The 26,039-nt window shown below is 42.2% G+C and overlaps 1 long non-coding RNA gene across 5 annotated transcripts; it reads left to right on the forward strand.

Moving 5' to 3' along the window:
• Positions 1–26,039, forward strand: LOC112990747 (uncharacterized). Of its 5 annotated transcripts, XR_003261144.2 has the most exons (6): positions 1–344; positions 4,527–4,650; positions 4,760–4,867; positions 6,012–6,094; positions 7,171–7,281; positions 11,711–15,980. It is a non-coding gene; the product is annotated as an uncharacterized LOC112990747 (long non-coding RNA). The 5 variants fall into 5 exon arrangements; XR_010389159.1 differs by lacking the exons at positions 1–344; positions 11,711–15,980 and adding an exon at positions 22,165–26,039 and having other exon boundaries at positions 1,598–4,650; XR_010389157.1 differs by lacking the exons at positions 1–344; positions 11,711–15,980 and adding an exon at positions 16,081–19,522 and having other exon boundaries at positions 1,598–4,650.

Raw genomic sequence — 26,039 nt, forward strand, 5'->3', positions numbered from 1 at the left:
TGCAGTGCAGAGGCTCAGTATGGGACCAAGCATGACTCAGTCTGTGCCTGCCAGAATCAACATTCACTGACTGGAACATGTTCAGAACCTCCTTTTAACAATTCTCTGAATAGTCTTTACCAGGCATTAATGTAGCCTTATTTCTACAAGCCAAATGGGAGCTTGTTTGGTTCTGGCTGGCAAAGGCTGGCTTTGGGTGGTCCTGTGACGTTGGTGGTCTTGGCACATCATTTTCAGTTCTGGGAAGAACTGACCTTGGGATCCCTTCTGCTCGGTTGCTCTTCCCAGTGAGGTTGGGTGATTATTGATGTTCAATAATGGGGTCGCAAATGAGAGAACTACAGGTTTGTGTTTGTACTTTCCCACTTCTATGCTCTGGCGGCTACATGTTTGCACGGCTGGTGTTTCAGGATAGGTCTGTGGTTAATTAGAAGTGGCTTTTGGTATCCCTGTCTTTAGGAGGGTGGTGAAGCTGCTTTGCTTTGGCTTGGCTATTTGGTAGAAGTTTTCTTGTTTCTTTTGGGGTATTAATTTTAGAGGTGGTGAGAATGGTCAGCTAGTGAGCATTATTTCAGGCAGATTCAAAGTGCTGCAAAATGTGCCCGTTTAAATACTAGGTTTGTCTTCGGATTCAGTCCCAGTATTTTCCATCAAATTAGTGGAAGTGTGAAGCGGGCAGTAGCAGAGATAGTGAGGTCCATCCAGATGTGCATCACATGATTCTACTCAAGCACAGTATGAGATCTGCCTGCTGTCTTTGTGAATACACGAAGCCTTGGAAGGGGAGATGCTGCAGTAAGCCTCAAGCATTTGAAGGGCTTTCAGTGCAATTTTACAGTTTGTCCTATTGCTTTTTCTACCTGTAATTAAATTGTGGATATAAAACAGGTGATGAAAAGTGCAACTATTAAGATATTCATTTACGGTTAATTTTTGTGTTACAAAGCTTTTTGATGTCTCCAGATGTGTACCCTCAGATATCGCTTAAAATGTTGGCATGGAGAATTGCAAGAAGAATAAAGGTGCCTGGGCCTTATCTGTTACATCAAAGCAAAATGAATTAGGATAGTAATAAATAAGACCTGAAAAAACAACCTTTGGTCCAGATGATGAACCCTTTATTCACATTGCTGGCCAGTTACTCATATGAGGAATGAATTCCTCTGGCACCAGTGGGACTACTTGCTAAAGTAACTGGTTACCAATATCACTGAGAGGTTTTCTTAACCAGCCTTACTGTGGAGTGTTGCTGCTTTCTCTGGAAATACAAGACTTTATATATATTGCAGTCACTTTTCTTGGTAAATAAAGTAAGAACCTCCATGCATCTTCTGCTAGTTCCCTTCCTGTTTATGGCAAAGAGAGTTGAAAAATATGTTGTACACCAAATAGTCTTGTGGGATAGTAGAATGGCGTTTTATTCAAGAACAGAACCCTGTGCTCAGGTTACTTTACTCAAAAGGAGCTGAACGAACTATAAATTATCTCTTTTTAATCATTAAATATCCTGCTTCCTTCCTTCCATGTTCAATTATTTAAGAGTTTTGTGTGAAGGACTGCATAAAAGATACCTTTTTGAATGTTCTTTTCATTACACCATAGGCTTTAAATGGGCGAAATGATTACACCTAAACTATTTGTTCCTCTTTAGATTTTTTAGTCATCAGCTTGAACTTGCTTTGGTTTTGCATTAGTTTGAAATAATATGGTTGGATTTATCTGTTGTTTACAAGGTCTTTTGTAAACCAAATCACTGGACCTCTTAAAAAAAATTACAAAAAGCTTGCTGCAACCTGTAATCATAGAAGAATTCCTATTATAACGGAGTAGGATTAATAATGCATGTAATTATAATATACAATTTTCTTTAGGCTTTTCTAATTATAAAAAAATTACAGATAACATCAACAGTGTGATTCTGAAATGCCTCTCATTTATTATGTAGCTCTCTTAATCAATGCTCTGCCAGTGGAAATCAAGTCAGAACGTTATTATGGTCTGTCCTTCTGGATTTAATTACAGCAGTAACTCATGGCTCAAAGTCTGAGAAAACATACCATGCAGTTTATAGCTTTGAAGAACAGCTATTAATCCTGCCATCTACCTCCCAGTGCAAGCCTGTGAAAGCATTTTTTAAATCTTTATGCTTGAAGATAAACACACGCTTATACACGGTCTTAAGATGGGAGTGTAGAGAGCGCAGCCTTCGCATCTATTCTGCACGTGCATGGTAGAGCCGTGAGCTGAGACTAGAGCCTCTATCCCACTCCTGTGCAATGCTCTAAAGGTGTGCAAGTCTTTATACCTATTGCCACTCAGATCAAGGTATTATTCTGCACCACTAATGTTTGCGAGAACAATTTCAGGATGTCAGCTCCTTTCTGTCGATAGCTTGGAGTCGGGACAGCGCTTCTGCTATGTGAGTAGACTTGCTGAAGATGTACATCTGTGCCTCTCATATGATTTTTGAATCAGTTTCCAACAGGAGTGTCTAACCTGACAATTAGTTGCAAATGGGAATAATACACATTGCCGAGAATTGGTATCTGGATCTGCTTTGAAATTTTTCAGCAGCCACGAAGGATCTCTCTGCTTTCAAAGCAGAAACATGCTCAGTCACATGCTAATGACTGGAAAGCAAAAGTTGCCAGAGGTGTCTGGGGAAGGGTCGCATGGAGCATGCAGAAGACTGAATCAGAATGCTTGTTTTTAAAGGTAATACTTTTAAAGAAATTCTTGTTTTCCAAATGCGAGACAGCCAAAATATTCTAGACTAATATCTACTAGTGTCTGTGTTGTTCAGAAAAACACTCTAGACCATCATTAAAGAAGCTTCACTTGTTCTCTCCAAGCCACCATCTTGAGCACCAGCTTTTAATATTTTCAATATTCTGAGGAGTAAAATGAAACATAACCAGCCTGGTTATTCTATTGTGTGGTTTATTTGAACTCACCAGGGGTGCGAGGGACCCAAGGTCATCTGCTAGCTTTCCCTGCTGGCCGGAAGGACACGGACAACCATTTGATGTGTGTCATTTGGGGAGATGTGGGAAGGAACTGAGGAAACACTTGTGCTTGAGTGATGTGGCTTACATCCCCACAGCAGTGCGTGCTGCACGGTTATCAGAACTGGTCAGAAATGTTTTCTTTACCTAAATATTCTCTCATCAGGACATGCCAATTATTTGAATTTGAAAGGCCTGGCAGGAAAGGCTTAGCTTTGCTGATTGGTCTGTTCAAAAGACACTGACATTTCAAAATTGATATTTTGAAATTGCCAAATGCCTTGTGGAAAGAAAAAGAAATAAAAGGTTGGTATTTCATGGAAACTTTTCAAAAACATGGAGAGGAAGTACTGTGAACGACTAGTCTGATTTTTGTGTGCTTTCAGTTTGTTAGTGCTTTCCAGGTGTCAATATTTTGTCCTTCGTGGAACACACCTTTTCTTTTAATTCTTGAGAGTTGTCTAGGACAGCAGTTTTTGCCCAACCCTGGTTTCCAGCTCATGTTCCAGCAGGACCTCGGACCCCATCTCACCCTTGGAAGGTCAGATAGGAGGAGATGAAGGCACAGCAGGACTGGGGTACAAGGTGTTTTGTGTCAAAGAGAGAAGGATATAAGAGCGGGAACAGCACTCAGGTGGGCACTTAGGCTGAGTCTGCACTAAATAACGTCCCTTTATGCTCATCTCATCTAACGTTTGCCATTCAAAAGTTAGGTCTCTTGCCAAGCATCTCAGATAGTTGTGCAGGCTTCCACTGCACTCCCCAGGGAGAGATTATTGCTAGCGGGTGGTTCAGTTCCCGTCCCAAAACACAAGAGTTTTCCGTGTTGTATATAATAGAATACGTAAGTAACTGTATTTTCCAAACATGTTCTCAAAGTCACAGGGAATGAGGGCTACAGGAAATAGAGGAAGTCTTTAACTGTGCCATATTCCAAGAAAAAGCTGTGGGAAGAGCTTTCTGCATTATGGGTCAAATTCACTCTGCTGACTAGCACTGGGGATACTAAAAGACTAGCAGCCGTCCCTTCCAGCATTCAGATCTGTTGCTGTAGGAAGCTGTGTCCTTGATGGCAGCAAGCCCTGGAGTCAGCTCGGAGCAGAAGAAACTGGGCTAGAGGAGGAGAGGGATTCTTGGCTGTTACAGTGTGACACTGACACATGAGGCTCTAATTTCAAGGGAGGAACTGGAGCAAAAAGCATTGCGAAATCTGGTGCCATAATGGTCTGTGATTCTGCTTACGGTGCTTGGTATCATTTTTGTGGTCTCGGAGGAAACGTCAGCTGGTTCTCCTTGGTTCAAAGAAAGATAGGGAGGTGGGTGGAGCACAGGGTTAAAATGAGACCAGGGAAAAGCAGGGATTCTTGATGCATCGGTGGGGAGGTGAAGAGCCCTTTCCCTTCATCCTGACCGGGAGGAAGCAGCAAAGCATTTCTTTGCACATCTTTTTTAAAAAACTGTTCTGTGTTTGTGTGTGCATCCTGAAAACTTTTTGGCTTTTCTTTTTTTTGTTTGCAATAGGCACGCACACGTGGACGCGACCCAGGTAGCACGTCTCTGAGTTCCTAGCGGACCTCAGTGTTGAGTCGTTTCTTTCCAGGGTATCCCAAAACTGTCTGATGAAATGGCTCACAGGCTGCGGGAGGTAATTTACTCTGGGAATTGAGAGGAGAGCAATTCGTACAGCATCCTTAAAGCAAAGCAACACAAAGAGAAACTATGCGGAGAGTAATTACTGTCTCGTTATCCTCCAGGCTCACATTGCCACAGTACTGTGCCGCGAGATCTGCAAGAATTCAGAGGCTTCTGTAATTCCCTTTCCCATTCTCTGATGTGGAGGGGAAGGTTGTTTTTATACTAAGGTAATCACTTACCCTTTATTTACTATGAAGGATGAGGAAGGGGGACTCAGGCTCCCAGAGCTTTCACAGTTCGTTTTGTTGTCTAATTATTCTGAGGAAGAGCTTTTCCCGGCAGCGTAGGGCTGTGTCCTTTGTAGCTGAGCCTGAGGGATTCCTGCCCTTGCAGAAGGTCTCTCTAGAAGTAAGTGTTTCCCAGTGGGATAACACTGAGGCACACGCGCCTTTTTCACTTTGCTTATTTATTTATTTTTAATGGAATCATATGAATAAAGAAACACGTCTTCCATACTGTCTTTTGAAGGCCGATAATTGTGTTGCTGTTGCATTCACTATCGGCTTGTCATGCCCAAATGAATTTATGTATGTCTGTCTTTTCCTTAAAAAAGCAGCCCTGCAGAGTTTTCCCAGTTGTTCAGTCAGTCACAAAACACTGTTGTAAAGCAAGCGCTGCTTTATATCATCTAAATAGATGTGGCTCTTCTCTTGTTCCTGCTGTCAGGCATATTGTTAAGTTGCCTTGAATTTCCAGTGAATTGAAATTTCCCATTCCAAGGAGAAGGAAACTATTACATGTAATTAGGATTATTGTATAATAGCACCTTTCACTCTAAAGTTAATGAGTTATGATCAGAACATATTCTTTCATTAGTTTTAAATATTCCCATCATTAATTTGATGTTATGGTTTTTATTGTTTAAATAGCAATTCACTTAAAACAGTGACAGCACACATGGCTTCACCAGCTACTTCCTAAAGTTATGGATTGTGTGAATGTGAGCCCATGTCACCACACAAAATCCCACCCAGGCTGGGAAAGATTCCCTATCTGATGTGTTGCATTAGGGTCAAAAATGCACCAAAGGGTCAATTATCCTGCAACATGTCTGAAACTGAATTTCAGAAGAGATTCCAATTTGGAGTTAATACTGAGCAGAAAATCAGTGTGGAAAACTACCCTTCCATCTTGCTTATCTCCGTCTTCCTGAAACGAGAATCATCTCCTCCAGAAACCTTTGTGGCACCATTTGAAGTTCTCTTCTGGCTGAGGTTTTGGAGCCATCACTGCCTATAAAAATGGCACTGAAGGATTGTGTGTGTTACACCCTTTTGTAGCTCTTCCCTCTTCTCTACGTTTGTGTTACAGGATTCCAGCAGGATGATTTCTGTGGCTGAGAGACACCACATTGCCTACAGACCCCGCTGCATTTAACCAGTGGCAAAATCAAGGTAGGCATTGGGCTCGTGTGGGTGAGGGAGAAAAGCTTGTAAAGATGTCATAGGAAATGAGGATTTTGAAAAAACTCTTCCAGTAATTTGGAAGGTAGATTTTAAAGTGGTGAGCTTCAAAGGCTGGAAATGATTCTTTGATCTTCAAAAGCCTGTGAATGAGAGTGCAGTGCCTGAAAGATGCATCATGTGTCCAAACAATCACAAGAAATCTAAATGGAGATTGAAGCAGCAAAACCCTTTTTTTTTAAAAAAAAAAGAAGGACATAATTCAGACAGTCAGACCAAACAACAGCATGGACATCTCGAATGTTTTTAGTAGACCTTGTACAACAGTTCATTGACTTGAAAATAAACTTTTTGAATTGTCAGCTGAGTTCCTGAAAAATGAGGGAGGTGACGTTTTGGAAAAAAAAGATGTGAATCTGTAATAGGAAAGACTTCAGACTGGGCAAGTTGCTTAAAAGATCACAGCCTCAAAAACAGAGGAACATTTTTATGAATGAAAAACATTCTAAATATTATTTGTTGTGGTTTTATGACCTTTCACCAACTGCTCAAACACTGCATGAAATGTCATGCTGTGGGGTGGATTTGTTTGCTCTTAGGTAAAGCATGCTCAGACGACATCTTTACGATGACAGCTCTGGGCAAACAAGACCTAGAGTCCTTTTTAGATGGGTCCTGATGTGGCCAGCCAAGCTGAGAAAGACTCTTCAGCTAACATTTGAGTTGATGTTTGATTTCGGGTTCAGATCCACAAAGATGCTTAGCTACCTGGTTCCCGATGGAACAGTTTTAAGGTTGTGGGAAGGGGAGTATCTGTGAGCGGTATATGCGTATTCTTTCCAGAGATGTTTGTTGGCTCATCCAAATCAAATTGCTGAATTCATTTGCTTGCTCCCTCATCTTGGGGTGCAGGACACGACTGGAGGATGTGTACCAGCCTGTCTGCCTTCCCTTCCTGATGTCTTACCATCAGCTATAGCATTAGTTACCCATGTTTTATATTTCTAAATACACCTGGAGTTTTGTGTTTAATTATTCGTTGAGACAGAGACTTATTTTTTTACCAGGGTTGCAGAGTGCACTCTTAAAAATATTGGATCCAGCCTGTGACAGCCAGAGGAAAAACAGGAGCAGACAATGAGGTCTGTGGTGTCAAGACAGGCATGTAAAAGAATGAGGTAAGATTCAGTGTTTGCCTCTAATGTGTTGTTTCAGGGTATTCTGTTGGAGTTCTGTGAGACAATCGCTTTCTCTAAATGGGTTGTGACAAGCAATTACACAGTGCTCCACACATCTTAAGAAAGGAAGAATAAAATAATTGAAAATAGGGCTGGGAGAGCTCTCAGGAGGTCACCTAGTCCAGCTCCTCACCCAGCCAGGATCGGCTTCACGCTAACTACTCCTGACATATGTTTGCCTCAGATATTTTGAAAAACCTCCTGTGACAGAGGTTCCACAACCTCCGTAGGAAATGCTTTCAGGGCTTATCTCTGCTTAATGTTAGAAAGTTCTTTCCTAATATCTTACTTGAGTCTCCCTCGCTGCCAGCTTGACACCATTGCTCCGTGTCAGGCTCCCGGGGAGCACAGGGGATGTTTATTTCCTTTCTTCTGCAGCTACACTTTCATCTGTTTGGAGACTGCTATCATGATTCCTCTCTGTTTTCTCCTTTTTCTAGACTAAACAAATCCCATCCTTTTAATCTTTCCTTCTAATTTATGGGTTTTAAACTTTCCCTCATTTTTGTCGTTTTCCTCTGGACTTAGACTAAATGGTCTGTGTCCTTCCGGAAGTGTGTTGGCCCCAACTGAGCTGACCTGTGTATTAGTGGCTGCATTTTCTCATCCTGATATTTACTTTGCGAGGGGGGGTGCCACCCATGACATCTAAGTGTTTCAGGAACCTTACTTAAAATAGGCTTTGGCAAATACCCTGTCTTGGGTCAGATCTGATGCTTGAATAGGGCGGTACGGGCTATAGTGTCTTCAGTCTCTTCTGCTAAACTCCAGAAGCCTGAGGCTTGCTAAATATTAAACAAAAGGCAATGGGAAGAGGAGGAGGTGAAAGGAAGATGGTAAAAATACTCAGTGGCATTATTCTCGAAGATGTCTAATTCTTAGAAATCCTTTTTGCTGCTCTGTGTTGGTCTCCAACTGCCTGTGTCGGCTGAAATTTCTCAAGCACTGCATGTGCAGAAGTGACGTCCCAGTGGGAGCTGCTGAGCATGGGACTGGGTCAGGAGAGCCTGGGTTAGCTTTCGTGACATGACAAGCTTCAGCTAGCCCTACGAAATTTGTGATGTATGTGTTACAGAGGTTGGTCAAGAGGATCCTCCCCTCCTGGAAGAAATCTTAATGTTTTTGGCTAGTATCCCCCTACCCGGATCCTGAAATCTACCTCTGAAATTGGTGGAAAAACACCCACTCGTGGCCAAGGCCAGGGTGTCTCGCAGTAGGTTTCTAACCCACTTGAGTGGGGTTAGAGTGCAAACGGGTTTCTCTTCGTGCTGACCCAAAGCAGCTGAAAGACTAGAGGACATTTAAAATTACATAGCTCCCAGCAAAAAATCCAAAGCCCTCTGGGGTTAGGCAGCCCCAGTGTGGTCACCTTCTGAGTAAAGTCTGGGGAAAAAATATCTGCAGGTAACGATCTGATTTAGTAGGAACTCTGCGCTTTGTTTGTTAATTTGAGAAAAAAAAAAAGGAAGACAGTTTTGCTTCAGAGAAATATGGAGAAAGGAGAAATTTGCAACTTCATCATTCTTCTAGGAGTTTAGTAAATGTTTTATATGTCAGAAAAGATAGGTGTGCTGACTTGTCAGACTGAGTCCTCACTGAGCGAACGGGTGTGAAGACCCTGAGCAGCCCTTGAGAAATCGCGAGGCAGAGGGAGGTGTGACTCCAATGTGAAGGGCTTCATTTTCTGTGGAGGTCATTGCTGGCTATTTTCTCCACTAGCAACTTTAGCTGAGAGAAAAACGAACACTTATAATTGACTTCATTAGCATTAATATGATTTTTTAAGTTCCTAGAACTTGTGCTGGGTATCTGGAAAATGAAATGAAGGAGAATAGCCTTGCTTTGGCTATGCAAAGTTCAGCTTGTTGCTACCTCTCTTAGTTTGGGATTTTTTGATCCAACAGATTGCACACTGTTTTAAGCAAGCAGAAATTTCAGTGTTTTCTGCCATATAATGCAATACCACAGAAAGCAAGAGAAAAGAAAGGAAGTTGGTTAATTCTGGAATTGTTACGGTGTTTTCTCATACAACAGAATGGTAAATTGCTTTCCTTGGCTTTCTGGAAAATATCTGACCTTGATACTTCATGTTCAATATATGTAAACAATTGCAAAATCATCTGAGCCAAATAGAAAAGGCTATTTCTTGCAGACCTGCAGGGAATGCACATGGGAATTTCCCCACATGCTGTGGCAATCTTAAAAATACCTTCTTGTAACCCCCACAATATTAATGATTAACTCCGGAACTGTGAGTTTTTCCAGACTTCCAGCAAACTCGATGATTTGTGTGTTCAGCTGCATGTACCAGGGGAGGAGCAGTAAAAAAAAGTCATTTACCACTTCTAGTAACTTGTGTTTAACAAACTATCTGCCACGTTTTCCCCTTGAAATTCAGGGATTTCTGCAGATTTCACAGTTGATAAATATCACCGTATGGGAAAGGTTGTTTTGTGGCTGCGCTGTGTGCAGAGATGCTCTTGCAAGAGCTGGCTGGAACCAGTTTTGCTCTTCACAAATTACTCAAAGACAGATCTACTTTGCTCAGGACACGCACCCACACAGCCTTCCATCAGCCTTCCGAGCTGGGCTGGAGAGTGTCGGTACCTTGCTTATATACCTTGTTTATATCAGAAATTCGGTATTAACGTTCTGAATTGTTTCTGTTATATTTGCTGAGGAAGAAAAAAGTGGCAGAATATACCCGAAGAGGTGGTTTCCCAGGGCGAGCGGGGCTTGTCGTGTGAAGACACTGTGGTGGGCAGCACCACTGAGCACAATTTGCAAGTGCAAGCTTTTAAATCGAGCTTTCCAAAGATGCCGTGTGCCAAACCCTCACCTTTCTATGCCAAGAGCCTTTTCAATAGCAGTTAGGAATTCAGCCTCTTGGATCACTTTTCTTTGCCTTTTCTGGTCTTGTTTAATGTAGCAGCCTGGTCTGTCAACTGTCCCACTGCATTGCTTGTTGTAGGTTTTTTTTTTTTTTTTTTTATCATTAAAGTTTCCAGAGCACAGCTTTTTAATTAATCCAGCTTGAGAGGCAGGAGCATAGCTGTCATGGGTGCCGAGTCAGTGCTTATCTTTACTGCGGTTTGGAGAGCCAGAATAAAACCATTTTGGAGCAGCTTGTGAACTAGCATACCTCCATTTTAGGTTGTTTTTAATATCACTATATGGTGGCTCCTCGGAGTGTTTCTTGCATTAATATGTCTCTTTTTACTAGCTGGACATTCCCAGCATTCACAATCAGAGCTTTGCTGCAGCAGAAACCGGGGACTTACCTGCCTGCAGTCAGAAAGATTAAACATTTATATAAAGTGGACAGAGAAACCATGAGAGTAGAAGCAGATGGTAATAAAATAAGAATCGACCTTTAGCTGCACGTAGTACAGGAACCATTTTTTCCTTCCAGAGAGAAAGGTGTGTGTGTGTGTGTATCCATGTGTGTTTGCGTGTGTGTGTGCGTACCCTCACACAAAAGAGGAAAATTTCGGCTTTTAAAAATCAGGTTGGATTCTGCTCCTTGCAGTTATGAGAAAAGGCCTGGAAATCTGGTCTGACTACACCTGAAAGATTCAAAACTCAGAAGGTAATGTGGAAAGAACAGAAAACCAAAACTGAGCGTGTTTCAAAAACCCCCTCGTAACAGCTTTTAACAAAGGCGGGTACTTTCCATCTTTTGCGGTATGTTAAAACTGTGTTAATATTAACCTGCAGTAATCACTTAAGGGAGTAGCATGCATAGACTGGTAGCTGACAGGCACTGAAACCTTGTCTAAGAAGTTGCCGACCCTTTCAAACTTATCCCTTCTGGGCCTCACAACGTTGTGGACAGAATTCACTGCTCAGCGCCTGTGTGCACGCATGTATGTGTTTAAAAAGCATGGGTACGAGGCTGCCCTCCTTCCGTGCCCAGTACACCGAGGAGGTGGCTTTGTTTCGTCCCTGCTGTAACATGTAGCTTTGCAGCTAGCCGTAGGGGCTCTTGGGCTGTGCTCGAGCTATCCTGCTCTCCGTCGTTGTCGAGATGGATGCTGGCTATCATTTCTGCAGGGGTTTGTTTAGGGTCCAGGCAGCCGAAGATCACACGCGGTTGGGACATCTCTGCTCCGTGGACGGGAAGCGTGTGATCAGCTGGACGGTGTGTTACGGCTCTCTCTGCTTGCTCAATGCAGGATACGGGTCTGCCACAGCTTTTACCTTCGGATCTTGGCTCTTCAGTCGGCTCATGTTTTTAGCCCTGGAGAGCTTAATTTCCCTCCCCCAGATATGATTTATTTCACTGTTTTTTCCCCTTAAAAAAAACAAAACAAACTGGGAAGTATCAATTTACTGGCACGCAGCTCATGAACTTTTCGCCTGTTCACAGCGTCTTCCATCTCCCGTTGCTTTCGGTGTGACTGAAGCCTTTGGGGAAAGACAGGAGGACGGGTGCTGCCGGGAGAGAGGCTGCACTGCCTGGGCCACAGCTAACACCTACAGTACTGCCCGGAACCTCTATGAGCATTTTGCTGATGTATATGTTACTAATGGTTATAAAACCCCTGAATTTTGAAAAGCGACCCTTGGAAAAACTCACTAATCCACGGCACTCGCTGTACTACAGAACTACGACTTGCTATTTTCCTTTCAGACAACACAGGAGCTGCACCTGAGTGCCAGCTGGTGTCATAAATCCATGGCAGCTTGGAGGAGGAAAGATGCGTTTTACAGGCTGGTCTCATCCTTCGTGTCTTGTTACTGGATTTTCCAGCGGTTCTGCCTGTTCAATTGATAAAACAATTAGCTGGGAATAAAACCGCAGGCGCCTTTCCCAGCTCCAGGCAGGCAGAGGCTTCACCCCCTCTCGCATTACCCAGCTAAGCACTGTGCATCTGGCCTAAGCAATCATTTGGGCTTCTCCTACAGGTAGCGGATGGAGAAAAACATCTCCAGAAGGGGATTCCTTAAGACTGTCCTTAATATCCATTTTCACTGCACGGCCCTGAAGAGGACACGAATGGCTTCTCTCCTCTATAAAGCAAATCTGTACGAGGAGCTTAAACTGACTGTCTTAACTTTTAGGCGGCTGCAGTTAGGCGAGATGAATCTTCTGCACCTGGCTTTTGTTCTGCGCCCTGTGACTGATCGCTCGCCATGTGTTTTATTTCAGTTAGGATAATTGCAGATATTAATTTAAGTGTCTACCCTCTTTTCAAACTGCTGACTCCCTGCTCCCTCTAACATTTCACAGCAGTTAGGCATTGTCGAAAATATTTCTTTGACTCATGTAAGAGTATTTAAATTATAACTGCAGTGGCCTAAATGTACTTTTCCCTTACTGTAGGAGAAGCTACCTGATTTTCCTTTGCCTTGCTCAAGCTGTTCTTTATGTTATACACCTCTGTTCTGTCACCTTTTACTTCCTTCCTTCTAATTTGAAGGCTGCTCTACTCCCTTGAATCTTTCTGCCTCTGGGAGTCTTTTTAGGCTGCTGAACATTGTAATTATCCACTTTGGACCTTCCAAGCTTTACTGCATGTATGTCCTGCTGAAATTCAAGCTGCAGGTATGGCAAGCAGAGCTCCAGACGAAGGCACGCAGTTAAGCTATGTAATGGCATTCTGTCCACAATGATCCTTTTAATGACTTTTCTTTTTACTACTGCTCTGCAGCAGTCAAATATACCTTTTTTCCTATGTATTTTGGCAAAGGACTGGGTATTAATTTTAAAGGTGCTTGAGTTTCTAAGGTTGAGCGTCCATATCTTATGAATCTTATGCTGAACATAAGCCCCATAAAGAGCTAGGAAACCCCAAATCACCTTTTAAATTCTTGAGCTATGCACGTTGTTCCTGTGAGGACCTCTTGGCTAATGCAACCAGGGTGGCCTTGGTTCTCCTGGTAGCAGAGGGTGCAGGTGAGTCCTGCTTTACCCCGTGCCCCCAATGTGAAGGTGAGGTTTGCACCGTGCTGAGGAGGCCCTGTGTGGTGAGAGGTTTGTCACCCTTTTCTGAAGGGCTCAGAAGATCCATCCCTCCTTTTGTGGGACGCAGGAGCAGCTACCAGAAACAGTGCTGGTCTCTTGGGTGGGAAAGATCCCAAGCTATGGAGGAACCAGTGTGATGACATGACAGGTCCTACCGTGTCCTACACTGCAAAGAAATTGTGAGGCCACACTGGCTGTGCCACAGCTGCACCTGCAAAAATATGTTGTATTGCACAGGGACTCTTGCAGAATTAGGCAAAGGTGTAACAAACCACGATAAAGCACCCATTAAACAGGCAATGCTCTGGGAAGGAAGCTACCACTTCTGCTGAAGGACTCTTGTAATGATCCACCCAGCTTATGGTTGCAATAAAAACAAGCAGATAAGACACTGGTATGTCCTACCAGATAGGTAGAATACGGATTTGAAGAATGAGCGGTGGTATGGCTGGACACGAAGCACAGCTTGCTAGGACTTCTTAAGTGCTCTGTGTTTGCTTCTTTCGGGTTTGGTCATGACTGTGGATGAGACAGCACAGCCGAGAGGAGCCACAAAGATTTCAATTCTGACAACATTCATTAGGAAGAAAACCCGAAGTGATGCCGATCTTACTCATATAGAAATCTCTGACATTGCACAGTAACTACGTACGAAATTACAAAGGATATGTTGTAAGCAGCATGAATATGAGAAAGTGGTCATCTAAGATTAAGAAACTCCCAGATGTAAGGCCAAAACTAATCATGAGGGATGGTGAATGCACAGCCAGATCTATACCAGGATTAAAATTCTCATCAGTCCAGTTGTATAGTGAAAGCCATGATTCCCCTTGAACGAGTCTGGAAGTGCCGTGCAGCATTTGAAAGATCATGATCCGTCTTTGTCAGGAGTGGCTTTTAAATAAGCCAGCTGGTGATCAAATGCTGTGACTTGGTATTTATTTTGCAAATCATACCTGCGGACATGTTTCCTTAGCAAAGCCACTGATTGTGACAAATGTGTATAACAAGTGCAGTCTTCTATTGATTCTCACATTCTATTTTCTCGTTTTGGTGGAAACAGATGGAATTCAATTTTCTCACAATTACTATTAGCCAAGAATAACATCACTTAAATCAGTGCGGAGGAGGTGGAAAGTTGCAACTATAAAACCACACAGCCTGAAAAGCTGGATATTGATGCATTATGCAGGACCCAATTCAGAAACACACTTAAGCGTTTTCTGGACTCAAAACAGTATGTCCCAATGACATTATACATGTGGTCAGTGGCTTCTGAAATACGAATATTCCAGATTATTTTTGTAGGTCAGTCTCATGGAACGACTGATGCTTAAACGGTAAAGTCTTAGGACATTTTCCACTAAAAATAACAAACCCAGAATAAGGCTGGATGTAGCTAATGCTAATATAAATGATATACAGTGGTACAAAATCATTGCTTACCTTGCAAAACGTTAAAGAACATTCTTAAATTAGAATAATAGTTCAAAATTAGAAAAGAAGTCAAGAGGCACTCAATTGACTTTGATTCTTAAATCAATCATTTCCAATTTTTCAGGCTGTTTGATATCAGAATGCTGTAAATTTGGAGAGGATGCATTACATAACTAAAATACGACACACACAAAAATCCTACACTTTGTGAAATGTAAGGGTAAATCCAAGTGCTTAAAGTTAGAAAATTAAAGATTTTCTTGAATCACAGTTTGACACTTTGCTTCTTTTGCATCATGCTAGACTCTCAGATGATGCCGTCCCAGATATTTTACTCTTCTTGTTAAGTGTGGCCTTTAGCTTTGTTTAATAATCAATATGGGGTTATTAATTTAATCCTGGGCTTCCTTCTGTCCTTTTTATTGCTACACTGTCTTAACAATTCCTCCAAAGTACTACATTTATGTTCACAATGGTGTTGTAAAAAGGCATTATTATATCTATGTTACAGATACTGAATGGAGGCAGACACTTCTGGGTCAAAAAGGCACCAGTGTAAGATGATTATGGTCCTCTATTTCAGGGCATTTAGCATTTTATAGTGCTTTATATGCTTATAGCGAAGATCTCTGGAAATCACAGCCGAAGTCAGGCACCCTAAAATCCAAGATGACCAGCCAGCGGTCATCTGTGGAAGAGACTTTCCCCATAACACACGTGAACCTCATGTCTCAGCGCCTCATAGCTGCCATTTTTTCAGGGCAGCTCCCAATATCTGGCATAAAAAAGTGCCTGAAAAACTCTAGTTTTGCTCCTGTATACTGGGATTGGAGTTACATTTCCGCAGTTTTTTGGAAGCTGCACTTCTAAACCTTAACACATTAACTGAAATGGTGTGAGATGAAGTTACCGTTTTGGCCAAGTTTGGGCATGTATTTATAACAGCCACAAAAGGCCTGTCCTAGCCTGGAAATGATGCTCCTATTTCAAACCTGGAAGTGTTGGGCCCTCCCAGGGACTAGTTGTAATATTTAGTTCTGTTTTTTTTACATGGCCAAAACAATATTTTTCTTCAACACCCTCCGCAGGAGCAGCAGAGGTGCTTTTAATGGAGGTTTTTTCCCCCAGATGTCAAGGCAGAAAGCTGTTTTAAAGTTAATCCACATATTTGTGAATTATGAAGTGCTAATCAAGCCGTCTCTGTTGGAATAGTCACGTCTTGCCCACAGCCTGAATGTGGAATAATTAAAAAATGGAAATCTATATTCTTTTGTGAGGCATTTATCATTTCTAAAGGCACTCAGTCAGTACCAGCGGTTTCTCTTTCCAAGCAGGCGAGAAAAGCATGAGGTGGATGTCCAAAACCCACGGCTGCCGCCAGGAAGAACAGTTTCCCCAGCGCCAAGGGTGAGACGGACTGGGTGGCTCGACGGACCCCACGCCTCGGTCTGCAGACCGATCTGGGTTGGGAGAGGTTTGCGTTCGGCCTGGGAGACGGGAATCGCTGGTGGCCAAGCTTCCAGCATTGCGGGGAAGAGTGAGTCAGCCTCCCTTCACCCCGATCCACCGCTGCCACCTAACCCAGCGAAGAACGGCTGCATCTCCGTGGTCTGTGGACTGGCAGAGCCCGATTTTTCCATTGCTGTGTGGTCGCCCAGCCTAAAGGAAGGTGGGACCACGTGCTGATGGGGTCCTGGTTCCTGGGGTCCCTGGTGAGGTCCCCATGGTGCCCCCGCGACACAGCGGCGTTTGAAGCAGAGATTGCATCGCTGCTCTCCCCCGCCCCCATCTTCCGTCATTTGAATGTTTCTCCAAAAATTACTTTGGGGGCTAAAATTTCTCACATTAAAACCCAACCGTGTATCAGCATCTGATACATATTTAAATAACTTTCCAGTGCCCTTGTTTAATTCACAGCACTGAATATTCACCGATGTCAAATTATTAAGCACATCTGCATCAGAATATTTCCATGCCTCCCTGTTCTTTTTTTTTTAAAAAAAGCTTGTCACTTCTAAGTCTAACATCCTTGCTGGAAAAAACAAGTAAAGACAAAATGGTTTAGGCAGTTCTTATTGTAAAGGTGTTTCTAGCCAAAGGTTTAGCAGGCCTAGGATCTAAGTATGCAAGACCTGAGATGTTAAAATAATTGCAAACCTTACAAATGAGACAGAAACATAACTCTTTTACTGCTCTTGGCATTGGTTAAATCTACAGAGAGGAAATTGAAGATTTTTATGATTCTATTAAAATTACTATTCAACACATTCGAAGGGATGATAGTGAAACATAAAGGGCAGTGTCTCATACGTTAATGTTAACCTGGCAGTATCATTTATATTGAAATTTGACTTGACTTTCAAGCACCATTTGAAAGGTTATTGCACGTGAAACTGAATTAAGTGATACGGCCAAAGTTTGCCCTTTTATAATTTAAAAGAAGAACTGTATATTTCTTTCCGTAAGTCCCTACTAAAAAAAAAAAAACTTAAAAAAACCCAGCCTAGGACTATTCCTCACCCTACCACCTATCAGCCAAATCCCTAGGTGGTTAAGGGGAGGGAAAAGCAAAAGCAGGTGAAAAAACTATACCCTTAAGGCAGGATTTTGATGCCAGAACTCAGTTACGTTAATGAGGCTGTTTCACCTTTTCACTGTAGCACCTGAGACTGGATACGCCTCTATTCTCTGGTTTCCAGCTCTTGTATTTCCATCCCTGTCTTTATTAATTTTGGGCTGACGAAATCCTTTCCCAATCCGTCCCAGCCTTTACCTCTTAGGCTGCTCCAGTTTTCTGAAGCACGATGCCTTGTTTAGCCTGCTCCATACATCTGAGCTGGATCAAATAACCCTGCTTCAGTCGCTTCCTTAACTTTTCCAGGAACTGTGTTAAAACCTAACGTCTGTCTCCGTGAGGGTTTGTAGCGCTGAGTCTCTCGGCAAATCCATGCACTTTTGGTAAATAGCTTGGAATTTTTCAAATTTGCGTGAAAACGTCCTTAAGTGAGCGGGACCCCAGAAAAAATTAGTCGTCCTCATCCTGAGATGACCCTGGCAAACGCGAGTTTAAACGAGGCTAGCTAGTTCAACAGAAACCGTCAGGCTTTTCTGAGAATCTCTCCGCTGCGTTCCTGCCAGCTCTACCGCTTTGGGCACGGATCGACCAGATTTCCAGGCAGCCGGGAAGCGCAGGCGCCGCGCTGGTCGCCGTGCCCGCGCCGCGGCATCGGGCCGCGCTGGGCACCCCGGCCGGCACGGCAGCCACGTTAATGTGAATATTGGCAAGCAGGTGCCCCCGGTGACTAACGGGGCGGGCAGGACGTGTGGAGCACACGGAGCCTCTGGCTCTGAGCGGAGCAGACGGAGCCTTCGACACAATGCGAAGACGGGACGGAGATAAAAATAGGCATTTACGGTCGCTGCAGCCCAGGCGTTTAATGGAACAGGGAGGAGTTGTCAGAACTGCCTTGATGAAGAGTGATTTTTGTTAAACCAGGAATGGATTTTCTTGTGTTGGGAGCTCAGTAAAAGTGGTGGGAAGATTTGGAAATGGGAAGGATTCGCCCTGAGGTTTATTTTTGTTGCTTTGCCTATGGCTGTATTTTTCAAAGAACAGGTTGTGCTATAGGGAGAACAGGAGGGGCAGGGAAGTCCGCTGGGGGATGTCGCAAGAATTAGGTGAAATATCTTTTTCCTCCCTAAATTATGAAAATATTTGGGGAATATTTGCTTTTGGGAGATACGTTTATATTTTCTAAAAGAGGTTACAGATGGATCAAACGTATTAGACTGTCTACTTAACTTCCCAAGCTAAATAACTACGTTCCCACTGTGTATTTTTAAAACTCCCAGTTTGTATAGATTTGTCTATCTCTATTCATGTAGCTTTTTACAGCGAACGGTCCAGTCTCCATTCCCACCAAATTCATACTTCCTGCGGCTGTGCAAGTAAACAAGTTCAGAGGACAGGAGTGGAAGCCAATAACGTAAACAGGAATTCTCACGCTAATCGTATCAGTGCCTCGCTATACTTAGAAGTGGAAGTCAAGTCACTGTTTGGTGAAGCAAACCTCAGGCAACCAAGAAGGAAGCAGAAAAGTAATCGAGGTACAGGTCGGTGAGCCTCCGGAGGAAATCCGGGGTGCAGGTTCACAATACCCTGCTTCCACAACAAGGCCAGCTCAGGAGTCCTGCCTGTCCTTGGCCTCTTGGGAAGGACTGCGAAGAGGAAAGGGTGTTTTAAAACCAGAGGATTCGGTAATCTGATGTGAAGCATGGTCCTACAAGAACTTGTACTCATACAGCTGGGATTTGATCAAATGTACGGAGGAAACATGAGCCCGGGCACAGAAAGAACTGCCCGAGGGAGCTACCTTGGCAGAGCTTGCTGCCAAAGCCAGAAGGGTGTGGGAATATGTACTCAGCCTAAGAAAGGGGAGATTGTCCATCAGCATGGTTTTTGATTTCATTTATCATAGTTAGTGAAAGCTGGTAGATTTGAAGTTCCTGGACAGCTTCGTTTCTGGTTGGATGGACTCATTTCTTCATCATGCAACAGCTCCTGTGTCATTTCTTGTTGCTCCCTTCCAAGTAACGTTGTTATGCAACGACCATCTGCCAAGCTCAAGTCTTTCAGGAGCTGCTTCGGGACTTGTGAAAAGATACAAGGATTTTCACTTTACTTTAGGAGAATGTGGCAGCAATAAGCACGTAATTCAGGTTTTACTTAATGCGGATAATAATAAATTGCATTTTGCCATGCAGATATTTATTGTCCTTGATTGCATGCTATTTCTTGGCCTTTTTCTTGGCCTTAATGAATAAAACCCAGTATTGACAGCCACTCTTAGCAAAATAAACAGATGCTTCTTTACAGGTAAGAATAATAACATTCTGCAACACTGACATCTTGTGGCTGATTAGAAATGACTCAGCCAGGAGAGATTAGCTGCAAATTTATCTGTATCAGTTGCCTATTCAGCATCTCCTGAAGTATAGTCTTGCTTAAAGGACTGAAGACCAGGAGCCTGGAAACCTAAATGTTAAAAGGCAGAAAATGCATAAAGGTGCTGTTTTATTAGTTGACTAAACTGTGGGTGTGGATAATCCGGCTGCATGCTAATCCTTTTGGCTAATCTTCTCCGTGTGAATGATCCTCTCCAGAGGACCGGGATATAGTCGGGGATGTTTGACTCGACAAACAGAAACCCTGGCTCCCTGCAGTTGATCTTCTTTGTGTTTTCCTTCTCCTTTGGGAAACTGTGATAGAAAATACCTCTGGAAAAGGCCCCAGGAGGAGTCTTGCTTATTACCTATTGCAGCAGCCAGTAATAAGATCTGCAAAACTAGGCTGTATAAGCCTTTGCCTCTCAGTCAGTAGAGCTGTTTGGAAAAAGGGTGTCAGGGTGACTGTATGGAAAAATTTTTAGGATCAAATCCTGTCTGGCCAGAAATTTGCAGGCTCTTCTGCACATTTAGGCCACTGGGACCTAAATATGCTCTGCACAAAATGCCTTCACCTTCCAAGTACAGCTATGGTGAGCAAAAATAATTTGGACTCCTATAAATGTTAGAGAGGCGAGATTTCTTTTTTGGTCTAAAGATAGGTGTCTGTGACTGTGGAGCACATGATGGTCAGCCTCAGACTTTTTGGATGCAGCAGCTTCCTGGATTGTGTCCCTGTTTACACATGCTTTTGTTGCTAATGAACATCTGTATCCACTTAATCATCTGAACCAAATGATGGAATGATTACTGAACTTCAGATTAAATATTATGTAGTTGTTTTTTGTAAGCATCTAGAGGACTTTCACGCTTCCTTAAGGATGCTAGATCTGGGAATGCAAGGAGCAAAACCCTTTTGAAAATGGCTGTTTGCTCTGCTTACACCCTGTCCTCCTTGATATCTAAGCAGTTGTCTGAGCTGGTGCCATATTGTGTGAAATCCTTTATGAAACCCCTGGGAAGAACTGCAAAAAGCCACACCTAGCTGGTGGCTGGGATTAAAAATTAATTATGAGACTCTTGATAGCTGGGCTTTGGTTTTTAAAGTCCAAGACAGGCTGAAGGTGGTTCAGACTTGGGGTTGTATTTGCCAATTGACTTGTGAGATGAGGAATAATATTCTTTTACTAGTCCTGGAATGAATCTCCTCTTTTTTTCCTGCTTACTGCTCTTGTTCAGAACTGCTTTGATTAGTTGTACCTTGCATAGTCTATACTTATGCAGCATAGACATACCCTACACTCTTCCTAGTGTGAATGTGCAAACAAACAAAATGAGAAGTGAATAATTCTGCAATTTTTAGTGTGCTTGGAATTACTGCATACATTGTGCTTTGGCACTCTTTAGTTTAATGCATTAAGTTACCTAAAACACTGATGCACACAAATGCTGTAGTTTGGTGTACTGTGTAAAAATTCCAATTTAAAATGGTTGACACCATGTTTTTGGGAAAAATACCCTTTTATCTGCTCTGTTGACTTCACTTAATAATACAAAAGATTATCCTCCGTCGATAGTAGCAATCTGGAGTGAAATCTATTATTCAATATAATTTAAAAGTGGGTATTGTGGAGCTTGCAAGCACCATTCATTCATACTGATGTTTTTCTCTAAAACACATCTTGCTGTATTGTCTAACTATATTAAAATCTATCACACTGAATCACAGATGTTTGTTTCAGAGAAGAAAAGTGCTCAGTTCAGCAGAAACTTGCAGCAGTATGCTGAATTAGCACCTTTCGAAATGTCAGCCAACTTGGTGTGAATTCTGTTTATTTAGTTTCTGAAATGTGTTATACTGTCTTTAAGGGTCAAGATCTCTAATCTGTCCCACCTTGTTTCTTTAGCACAACTTTCCTGTACAATTTCTCTATATACATCCTTTTCCATTGATCACCAAGAAAAAAGAAAGATAAACCAGTGTGTACCACTCAGTGCTATGTAAAATAACATCTTTATTTTCTATTTTACATTTAGAAATGAGTTTTCTTCCTGGGCAGTACATGTGTTGCTGTTGTAATAGCCCACAGTGTAAGCCGAGCCTGTAAAATTCCTGTGTCTTTTTGTGTGCTGAAACAGGGAACAGCACAAGCAGCTGATATTAAGCTTAGGTCTGCAACTTGGACATTAGCATTTGAAAAAAGGGCATCAAACAGTAAATTATGAGTGAACAGGGAGATTCAGTCTCCTCACAGCTCACTGGCAATGAATCTGAATGGCTGCATTGTTTCCAGAACTGTAAGCACTGGAAAATTGGGATTTATGTTGAAAAGTATAGTATACCCTAATTTGATATTAAACAGTTACACTGTTCTCCAGCTGAAGCTTGGAGAAACCGCTGAAGGTACGGACATAAAACACTTTGGTAAGTTGTAGGCATTTATAATATAAAATATTTTTCTTCTCTTCATCAGGGGAAGCAGAGAGATCTCTGAGATTTTCAGAGAGACTCGGTCATCAGCTGAACTCTGGTTTTGAAGACGAAGACATTTCACCATTGCCCCAAAGTCCTACGTAATTCACCCTGGTGGGAGGAACACTGGTGACAGGACCTGACTTCCGTAAACTCTGGCCCCTGCTCGTGTATTCAGCCTACTACTGTTTTTTCCCTCTCTCACTGTATGTTTTTGATAACATATGGTCTTTCATCTGTAGGGCTAGAAAGCCAGATGTCCACAGCTCTTTTGGTCAATGCAATCAGTTATGTTGCCAATCATAAGCCTTTTAAACACTGCTACAGAAGATTATAGGGAGTTTGTTTTCATATTCCTAGTTTAAACCTATTTACCAGACTCATAATGATGCTCTAAAACAATATCTGTACATTGCCTAATCATACACAAACTGCGGTATTTTATTTGTTAAGTAATGGACAAGCAATGAAGCAGCTGTTGAAACACTGCATTGGTTTTTTCTCTCAAGCTGAATGACAGCATTTGCCAGGCCATTTAATCAATTTCATACTGATTTAAACTTGATAAAATCAATCATCTTAGCTCAAAGATTTGGTAAGCTGGAAAAATTGTGTTGTCTGCATTGTAATGCTGTACTTCATCATTTTTGAATGGAAAGTGAAAAGATCCATTCCTGTGTCTACAGCTTAGTAACCCAAAGCCTGCTAAATTGTTGCATGTGAGACCGTTAAAACTATAATTCTGAAGTGTTACCAATTTATAAACTAGGAGGTTTTGTAGAATAATTAGTCACAACATGGATCTGAATAGTCAATTGTCCTCTTTTCAAAAGTGAGTTAAGATAGTCTAATTGAGCGTTTGATAAGTAGGGAAAAATCCCTACAATGTTTAGAGCCATTCAGTCTTTTTGTGTCTGTTTTTTAATAAACCAGCTGCTTTCTATATTTTACAGGCAATCCATGCATTCAGAAAGTGAAAAAAACCAAAACAAAAACGGAAGTTTCACTCCATATCTACAGTGTAAGCCAAAATCAATATAGATTAGTTTTACAGCGTGATATAAAAGAATTTTTAATGCTTTTGAAGGAATGTCACAAACTTACACTTTGATTTGCATAGCAAATCATAAGGGTGTGAGGTGGAAGAGAAAATAACTAGCCTTATTAATATGACTTTTGTAAGAGCCACCTTCTGTAGCCCTTCATTTAGCAAGATTTCCTTTGTGATAATGAGAATTTTGCCCAGTTTGAAACTTAGAGGGCAACCATTCAGAACCAGTATGTGCACTCCCTGAAGTTAGCGACATGAGGGCCAGGCCTTGCAGTCTGTCTAAATGTACACAAAAGGGTCAAGAAATCAGGAAAGACTTTTTGTGTCTAAAATTTAGGCACTGGTGTGGTCCCCGGTCCTCCTCCCACGTGGGATGCAGAAGTGGTGGGCAGATGTTTTCATTCCCTTTACAGCTCATGGGGAATGAGGTGCCTCAGGATGACCCCAGCTGTAGCTATCGTGGTCGGCCAAGAGCCACCTCAACCACGCCAATAACAAACGCTGAGAGAGGATGCACCTTGAATCCCACCTCATTTGATGCCTTGTTTAGGGCTGCGATGAGGTGCCTCCATCCATTCTCCAGGAGCTGAAGGTAGGCAGGCTGTCAGAGATTTTGGATATTTCAGTCCTTTTGTGGTTGATACCTGCCCTGTGTGTAAGTTATTTGCAAGAGGCCAATCTCGAGAATGGCCTAGCTACTTCTGAAGATAAATTTTCTTCCAAAGAGCACAGCAGAAGGCTTTCCTTTAAAACTCATTCATTTCAGAAGCTGACATTTAGTTTTTCTTATGTTCTGTAATAGCTCGGGTTCAAAAGAACCTGCCTGGGAAGTGAGAGACCCAAGTTCAATTCCTTGGTCATTTCCTGGGGTTCAAAGGCCTTTTTCCTATGAGAGCAACTATCTGAGAGACTCTTGGCTGGTCTGAGAGGTGGAGTCTTCACGCACCCTCCTTTCTGCTTTTCTTTCCTTTCTCCTGCGTCCCACTGAAGCTCTGGCGTTATGAAGAAAGGAGTTTAGGAATCAATGGGGTAATGAGAAAGACCCAGCAGATCCACGGCCTTTTATCGCACTGGTGGGGGCTCTCACCTGAGGGAGGTTTCCTCTGCCGTGCCATAGAAATCTTGCCTCTTCACATCCGTAACTGTCCCATAATGAGTGTGCTGGTTTCAAGAGCAGTTTATCATTTGTGTCAGAGGGGAAGGTCTGCAGGAGAAACCCACAGAATAACATGGGCCAGTTATGCTTTTCTTCTTCTGGTAGTCCAAGGCTGGCTTATATCCTACTGTTTATTATGGAAAGATTATGTTATCAAACAGGGACAAACCGCAGGGCCATGGTTTTTGGACTGTCCTACCCAGGAAGTCTGTGCTAGATTTCTCCCACTGCTGCAAGAAGGAACGGAGGAAATAAATGAGCCTCATAACACTGTAGAACGTAGTTGTAATCACTAAGTCTCTCTCCTGCTTTTATCTTTGTCCTTACACACGAAATAGCTGAATAAGTGAACATATATTTTCTACTACAATCTAATTTAAGAATGACCGCATGTGACTATGCAGGTGAAATTTTTCTTCTAGTGTATTTTGTAATTGTTTTCTAGTTTCTTTCATTGTATTTTGATGCAACCTAAAATTTACCTAAGGTTCTGAACACGTGGATGTTAAAATAATCTCACAAACAAGTAAGATATGCTCAAGACTTGTGTTTTGAATGCAATCTCCTGGCATCAGTGAAACAGGACATTTCAGGGAACAGATGGGCATGAGTTTCCTTTTCACATATTAGGGCTAGTTGCACTTTCCTACTTAATTTGGTACTTATCCTTAATGTGGACTTCATAAAGGCTGTATTGCCTCCTGCATGCGTCATAAAGTCTACATCGGGGCCACACTCCAGAACAATGCCAAACTTTATAAAGCACGAATTGGCTATGCAAACTTTATTAAGTATATGAAACTGCTGTTAATGTCTAATCACTCCCCAACAGATGCTCCAGACTACTACTCAAAGGTGTTGCTTTTCATCAGGTTCAGCAGATTAAAATATTTTTTACTTTCTGATTCCAGCATTTTAATGTTTCATGAGCCGAATAAAACTAGGAAAACATCTAGGAGGTGGGAATACCTCTGTTTTTTGACTGCCTCTGTGCAAATATTTAGTCACATGGCTTGATTTACCTCAAACTATACAGAGAAGTCCCATCCTGGGAAGGTTTACCTATATAGAATTTCAGGTTAATAGATTTTGGTTTAAATGAACTGTGGAGGTAGGAATATTTCAAAATCTACAATTCTGTATTGAGGATGGTAATGCTTGTTGAAAGATTAGTCTGGCATCAAATTCACAAGAGGACTTAAACCACCAGGCTGCTATACCCCTAGCACCTTAAAGCCCTATTTTGTTGTCACTTGCTGCTGCTGTAGTACTTAACTTTCATATAGAAAAGTCCACAGACTTCTAAACATCTACTTGTAGGCATTCACAGAAGAATCGCCTTAATCTAGAAAGATAGTCAGGCAGTGAGAGTTCCTTAACTTTAACCTGGAGCTGAACTTCCTCCATTTGGACAAATTCTGTAATCCACCGGGCTATTAAGTAGAAGTGGGAAATGGCACAATTCCTCCAGGTTTATTTATGCAAAACCCACTTGGGCAGATACATCTGGAGAACACTATCACATCTGGCCCTGAAGTCAAGTTAAGGGATTGCCTGCTTTGCAGATCTTTTTGGTTGCAAGCTTAATGCTGAGTTGCTTAGTGTTTTTCAGATTTAACAAATTATAGGTGTATTCAGTAACAACTGTGAGTGTTGCAAATTTCAACAT

The sequence above is a fragment of the Dromaius novaehollandiae genome, chromosome 4 (assembly GCF_036370855.1).
Source record: "Dromaius novaehollandiae isolate bDroNov1 chromosome 4, bDroNov1.hap1, whole genome shotgun sequence".
NCBI lineage: Eukaryota > Metazoa > Chordata > Aves > Casuariiformes > Dromaiidae > Dromaius > Dromaius novaehollandiae.